The following is a 7993-nucleotide window of genomic DNA, read 5'->3' as shown; positions in this document are numbered from 1 at the left end:
AGGAATCGATGGAAATACCGCTAGAAAGACGGTTAACATGATCTCCCGGCTAAGAGATAGCATTGAGTCGACCAAGGTCCTCCGCGAAATCCACGAAGGCATCTGCATGACACCCAAGTGCAAGGTGCCGACGTCCTCATCCCAAACAAGGAGGGACCTCACAAAGTCTGCCAAGTCATACATGAGACACACTACATCAAACACACAGACGAAACACCGATCTGTCGCCTGTGGAATGCGGAAAACTTGAGACAGTACTACTAGTAGCCAGCGCTACCCCCCATTTTATTTCTTTGCTTTCCAACATTCAATAAGGCCTACGAGCCAATGTTTTAGGATTTCAAGTTTTTGCAATATTAATTAAGTTCGAGGTTTTTCTTTCAAAATCCACTTTATCAAAGATTTTCGGTCATCAGAACACGATTGTAAACCCAAAACTCGGGGGGCTAGTGACATAGGCAATGGTAAGTACGCTCAAAATCCTTCAAAAAGTACGCTCCACAAAAAGAAAGCACGCTCCACCAAAACAAAACACCCGAACATAAAACGGGAACAAGCGTGCACCAAAGGCGCCTCCGCGGCGCGCCGTAAGACATCCCAGAGATGCAGGCTAAAGACGCCTCCGCGGCGCGCCGTAAGACATCCCAGAGATGCAGGATAAAGACGCCTCCGCGGCGCGCCGTAAGACATCCCCGAGATGCAGGCTAAAGACGCCTCTGCGGTGCGCCGTAAGACATCCCAGAGATGCAGGCTACAGACGCCTCCGCGGCATGCCGTAAGACATCCCCGAGATGCAGGCTAAGACGCCTCTGCGGCGCGCCGTAAGACATCCCAAAGATGCAGGCTAAAGTCGTCCCTCGCGACGCGCTTAAGACACCTACATGGCGCACCAAAGCCGCCTACATGGTGCACTTAAGACGCCTACATGGCGCACGTAAGACGCCTACATGGCGCAATCAAAGCCGTCCCTCGCGATGCACCGAAGACGCCTACATGGCGCACCTAAGACGCCTATATGGCGCACCAAAGCCATCCCTCGTGACGCACCAAAGACGCCTACATGGCGCAACCAAGTCGTCCCCCGCGATGCACCAAAGCCACCTACACGGCGCGCCTAAGACGCCTACATGGCGCACCTAAGAAGCCTACATGGCACATCTAGGCCATCCCTCGCGATGTGCCTAAGACGCCTAAACGACGCACAAAACCGCCTCTCACGACGCGCTCTGAGTCGCCACAAGGCGTTGCATGTGATGACTAATCGCAATGCACTCGAAGTCGCCACAAGGCGCACCTAAACCGCCATACAGGGCGCAGGTCCTGCCATCCTCATCACCGCCAACTGAGCACGATCACACTCGCCTTGGGAGACTCCTCATTCCACGCGAGCTAATGGAAGCTGCCCGCAAAGACTCGCGAACTTCCCCTCTGAGCAAGAACTTCGCTCGGCCTGAGCTAGCCGAGACTTCTCTCGAGCAAGCTCCTCCTTAAAGAGTCCCAGGCATCGAATGAGGTCGTGTAGAATCTCCTCGAGTTGAACCTTGCTACTCGAGTCGATTCGTTCTCCTTGAGTCGAGCTTCGCTCCTCGAGTCGAGTCACTCTCCTCGAGTCGAGCTTCGCTCCCCGAGTCGAGTCATTCTCCTCGAGTCGAGCTTCGGTCCTCGAGTCGAGTCGCTCTCCTCGAGTCGAGCTTCGATCCCCGAGTCGAGTCATTCTCCTCGAGTCGAGCTTCGCTCCTCGAGTCGAGTCATTCTCCTCGAGTCGAGCCTCGCTCCTCGAGTCGAGTCATTCTCCTCGAGTCGAGCATCGTTCCTCGAGTCGAGTCATCTCCTCGAGTCGAGCTTCTCTCCTCGAGCCGAGTCATTCTCCTTGAGTCAAGCCTCGCTCCTCGAGTCGAGTCATTCTCCTCGAGTCGAGCCTCGCTCCTCGAGTCGAGTCATTCTCCTAGAGTCGAGCTTCGCTCCTCGAACCGAGTCATCCTCCTCGAGTCGAGCTTTGCTTCTCGAGTCGAGTCATTCTCCTCGAGTCGAGCTTTGCTCCTCGAGGCAAGTCATTCTCCTCGAGTCGAGCCTCGTTCCTCGAGTCGAGCCTTGAGTTGTTCTCCTCGAGTCGAGCCTTGAGTTTTTCTCCTCGAGTCGAGTCATTCTCCTCCACTCGAGCTTCGCTCCTCGAGTCGAGTCATTCTCCTCGAGTCGAGCCTCATTCCTCGAGTCGAGTCATCTCCTTGAGTCGAGCTTTTCTCCTCGAGCCGAGTCATTCTCCTTGAGTCAAGCCTCGCTCCTCGAGTCGAGTCATTCTCCTCGAGTCGAGCCTCGCTCCTCGAGTCGAGTCATTCTCCTCGAGTCGAGCTTCGCTCCTCGAGCTGAGTCATCCTCCTCGAGTCGAGCCTCGCTCCTCGAGTCGAGTAATTCTCCTCGAGTCGAGCTTCGCTCCTCGAGCTGAGTCATCCTCCTCGAGTCGAGCTTCGCTTCTCGAGTCGAGTCATTCTCCTCGAGTCGAGCTTTGCTCCTCGAGGCAAGTCATTCTCCTCGAGTCGAGCCTCGTTCCTCGAGTCGAGCCTCGAGTTGTTCTCCTCGAGTCGAGCCTTGAGTTGTTCTCCTCGAGTCGAGCCTTGAGTCGTGCTCCTCGAGTCGAGCCTCGAGTTGCTCTTCGAGTCGAGCCTTGAGTCGTTCTCCTCGAGTCGAGTCCCGCTCCTCGAACAAGCACCTGAAACGATTTGAAGAACAGGCTAGCCAAAGCGAGACTATTGTAAAACAAAACAACCAAACAAACAAAGGAAAACTTGCCCCCTGTGCGTCAAAAATGCCATGGCAAAAGAAGTCCGCGTCACTACTCGTTACGACGTCCCTCTGCATCTTTAACAGAGACTCACACTCATGCCTGGGGAATAAGGGTCGATCTTCCGAATGCAGACGGGGAAGCGTCACCAAAGCTGGAATGGCGGATGCCCCGTGATACCGACTTATGCTCGATGCGTGATCGAACTTTGAGCGTTGATCCCCGAGCAGTCGAAGCCCTCCGGTGCGGCAGATCCTTCTGCCAGGTGCCACTCCGTCTTCTCGAAGCGTCAGCCCACAGCATCAACCTCCGTCTCTGAGACCTCAGAATGAGCACGCCTTTGCGAAACGCAAAAGTGCAGTCGCCTTCCAAGCTGGCCGAGACAGAAGCCATGTTCTTCCCCTAATAGGTCACGATTACACAGTCGTCGCCTTGCAAGTCACCGTCGAGTCCCATGGACTCCGGGTTGAAGATATCATCAAACAAAACGCCATCGAAGAAAGACTTGGGCGTGACTTTGCCAAAATATCAACAAGCCGCGACACGCCGGTACGCCTCTGCACAAGTGCGTGCCCTACTTGCCTGCGCATGTCCCCGTTGCTCTGGGGCTAGAGCGATGGATGCGAACGTGTCCACCTCGCCCACGTTGAGCTACACCTCTCATCCGCTTGGATCCTCCTCTACGTATAGATCAAACAATCGTGTTGAGAGAGACGGAAAAGCGAGAGAACGCACTTGCAATTGTGAGAACGTTCTCTATAATCACAAAGGCTTCACGACGGCGAAGCCCTGGGAGATTAATTTTCCTCAAACATTCGGCGGAAACAACTAAAAGTTCACCGCCCGGGGCCTCCCGAGCGATAAACTTGGGGGGCTAATGTTGTCGGTCGTTTTCAGAAAACCCGAGACACCAAGAAGACACGCCGTTCAAAGGGCCGATGGTCAGGCCGGAGGTCCTGAAGAGCGACAAGCCTTCTGTCACGAGTCGACTGGCAAGTCCTCGTGCCAAACTCTCACGCTCCTTGAGTCGAGCCTCGAGTCGTTCTCCTCGAGTCGAGCCTCGAGTCGCTCCTCGAGTCGAGCCTCGAGTCGTTCTCCTCGAGTCGAGCCTCGAGTCGTTCTCCTCGAGTCGCTACTCGAGTCGAGCCTCGAGTCGTCCTCCTCGAGTCGAGCCTCGAGTCATTCCTCGAGTCGAGCCTCGAGTCGTTCCTCGAGTCGAGCCTCAAGTCGTTCTCCTTGAGTCGAGCCTCGAGTCGTTCCTCGAGTCGAGCCCCGAGTCGCTCCTCGAGTCGAGCCTCGAGTCGTCCTCCTCGAGTCGAGCCTCGAGTCGTCCTCCTCGAGTCGAGCCTCGAGTCGTCCTCCTCGAGTCGAGCCTCGAGTTGCTCCTCGAATCGAGTCACTCTCGTCAAGTAGAAACCTTCATATTTCGCGTGACAAGCATAGTATCTGAAGACTCCTAAAGGCCCACAAGAGTCCGGCAAGACGGGCCATACACTGCGCGCGCAGTACGCCGCGCCGGCCAGCCACACAGCAAGCCGCGCGCCGCGCCGGGCAGGCCGTGCGCCGCGCCAGGCAGACCGCGCGCCGTGCGAAGACACGCCCGCGCCGCTCGCCCATGCGCCGCGCCAGATGACCCGCGCGCGGCGCCCCCTGCGCCTCCACTTGACGGCACGCGCGCCCCTAGTCCCACATGGACGAAAAAGGGACCTTCTAAGGCCCTCAAACACCTATAAATACCCCTCTCATTGAGGGGAAAGCGATCCCATTCATTCTCAAGGAACTTGAGACTTCTCTCTGCTTCTCTAGATGCCATCCTTGGCCCGAAGCTGATTCTCCTCGATTTCTCGTTCTCAGAGGTTCTGAAGCACTCTCGGGGACTTCCCGGACGTTGCTCCCTCTGACCGAACGCCCCCTAGTGCTCAAGCACGCTCCTAGGGTTCTCGACTAGAGTCCCCATGCGCGTCTAACACGCTAGACGCGTACGCGATCTCCGAAGTTCTGAGACGCCGCCAAGGACTCCTCCGCGCCCCATCTCCTTCGTCGAGTACGCTTCTCCACCAAGGCTCCGCGCCTCACACTGCGTCACATACGCCTGAACTACGTTCTGACCTGATCCCACACACGGGTACGTAGGCAGCCGACACCCAAGGCACGGTCACTCCCTCTCCTCACCCCTTCTCTCCTCTGAGAGGTGGGTTGATCGGAGAAAACTTAGCTCGAGACTTTCGAGTTCACACTTTTGGCCCGGGTGCGATCACTTGGTTCGGCCTTGGATTGAACCGCCCGAGGTTTTCAATAGTTGTTCATTTTCGTGCGACAACACTAGTCATCTGCTACGATAAGGAAACGAAGTTTGAAAACAACTAACAAAATGGTAATAAGATGTTTGGCTACTATATTACTACAAACTTACGTTATTTGTTTCTCTTTTCTTTTCAAGATTGGTCTTTTTTTACCTAGTCATTTGTTATGAGAAGACAACGAAGTCTCAAAACATTTAATCATGTTTTTAAAATATTTAATCCACTTTTCTATAACAAAAAAATAAGAAGCTCATACAATTTAATCATGCTTTAAATTTTTTTAATCTAGTCTCAAAAACACCCAAACCGAAAATGGAAGAAGAAGAAGAAGAAAAAGAAGAAGTTAAATTGTACAAGATGGATGGCAATGACGTCAGAGATCGATGACGACAGGGATCGACAATGATGTCGATGGTGATGACAATTGACGGTGATAGTGGTGATGGAGATCGATGAAGGTGGCGATCGATAGCGGTGATGGTGATGATGATGATCGACGACGTTATTGGCAACATAGATCGACGACGATGGTGATGACAATCAACAACGATGGTGACAGAGATCGTTGGCAAAGACCTCTGGACCGCTGGAATCTGATATCTGACAACGACCTCTAGATTGTCACCACATCTCCGCCGCGAGAAGAAACAAAAGATAAAAGCAATGTCGAGACCATAATCGAAGACTTCCATACGGCCTGCTTTAGCGCAGTCGACGCGGCGACGAAATCGGTGATTCACAGAAGTTGGTGGTAAAGCTTGCAAACTTAGAGTCGGCTCGCATTGTTGTTTTTTCTCTTCCTCCCATGACGGAACGATGAAACCTTAATTTTTGTTTTGAGACGCGTAAATATCTCTGAGATTTTGTTTCAGATGGTGGGGTGAATGAAAATGGCATTTTAATAATTTTAAATATTTTGGCTAATCTATCTCAAATTTTAAAAGTCGATCTATATTGCTAAACTCAAACTTTGAATGGATTAGATAGCCGCATCACCCATTTATTAATTAAATATGAGTTTTAATTAATACAATCTTTTTATATTTTATGTACATATACAACTTAACGAATAATGTTACCTATATAGTCAACATGTTTTTATATACAAATATATGATTAAGGTTTTCAAATGTAATCCATATCCTGATATACATGTATAATTTATGCAAATAATGTCACACATGAAATTAATATGATATACATATGAATAAAAAAAATACTATGTAATAATATCATTTATTGGTCAACATTTAGAACTATGGTTCGTTCTAAGGCCAAACCTTATGACCGCACATAAGTCAGGTGTGGTAAAGTCACTTCTGTTTTTTATGTTCTTGTCTCATTGAAAAGAGGTTTCCGATTTATCGTTGCTTCATCAATAATTGGACTTCGTGTTATTCATGCTCTATGCGTGATCGTGTTCATCTCTTTTTTCGCGTTCTTCGCGTCTTCAAGCTTTGAGTCTCCAAGTATTTGGAGCCTTGGATTTTCTAGCCTTTGAATCTAGTTCTTGCGCCGAGTCTCTGGACCTTCAAGTTCTTTGTGTTTGTCTTTGAACAAATTTGTGCTTGTCTCTATGTTGAGAGAGAGAGAGAGAGAGATAGAGAGAAAGAACAAGTTGTGGTGAGAAATGTATAGGTTTTCGCAAGTCAAGAGAGAGTTACTTTGAGAGTGAGTTGATAGGAGTATTCATAAAGCTCTTGGACGTTATAAGGAGATTTTCTTGTGTCTTGAAGACATATGGACCAAAATATGGCCGTAATATGGGGGTTGGCGGCATGCACATTGGCGGCAGCTTGGAGTTTGGTGGCTGAAGGTGGTTGGCGGTACACTTGAGTTGACGGTGTCATCAGGTTGGATGCGCCATCAGGTTGGTGACACCATCAGGTTGGCGAGGTCATTAGATTTGTGACAAGGCTCAATTGCCGGCCAAAATGAGTTGAACGCAAAACTTGTTTTGTGGAAAAAATGAGTTGAAGTCAAGCTTGTTTTGTGGCCAAAATGGGTGGCGGAAAGGCTTGTTTGGTGGCCAAAATAGGTTGGATGTGGAGCTTGTTTAGTTGCCAAAATGGGTTAGCGACAAGACTTGTATGGTAGCCAAAATGAGTTTGCAGCAAAACTTGTTTTGTGACCAAACTAGATTGGTAGCAATGCTTGTTTGGTGGCCTAAATGGGTTGGCGGCAATGATGTTTGGTGGCCAAAATGACTTGAAAGCAAAACTTGTTTTGTGGCCAAAATAGGTTGGCGGAAAGGCTTGTTTGGTCGCCAAAATGAATTAAAGGCAAGACTTGTTTTATGACCAAAATAGATAGGTGACAAGACTTGTTTGGAATCAGAATAGGTTGAAGGCAATGAGAAATGATTGAAGGCAACTCGGACTTTGATGGCCATCGAGCCTGTTTGTGGGTTTGGGTTTCGGGCATGAGCTTGTCGTGTCTTTTATTACATACAGAGTCATTTTTACTTTGTGAAGATTACGGCACTATCTTTATATATTTCTAATCATATATTATCTTCTTTTATAACCATTTTTTTAAAATAATTTTTTACCATTTAAAAAGTACTAGTACAGCATATGATTATACGAGTAATATTTTTTTTCCCTCAAGTCATGATTGTCCATTAAAATACTTAAATATTATATTGTTTATTTACCTTTTGTATTTCTATAAGATGTAGTGACATTAATAATTCTAAAATCACTACATAATTGAATTTGGCATCAGATGACATGTTGTAAGAGATTGAATTGATAGTTGATGAAGAGCAAATATATTGAATTTTGTTTGGGTATCTGGTTTTTTCGTTTACGTGCTCCACTATCTAAAGATGGGCTCAACATAGTTACCATTTACACACAAACTAACTAGTTAGAGATGAGCTCAGTGTTGGAATAGATCTAGGATTAAG

The sequence above is a fragment of the Urtica dioica genome, chromosome 1 (genome assembly GCF_054948205.1).
Source record: "Urtica dioica subsp. dioica isolate 48M chromosome 1, U.dioica_male_clone48M_v1_H2, whole genome shotgun sequence".
In the NCBI taxonomy this organism is placed as follows: Eukaryota; Viridiplantae; Streptophyta; class Magnoliopsida; order Rosales; family Urticaceae; genus Urtica; species Urtica dioica.
This window is presented reverse-complemented; position numbering follows the sequence as displayed.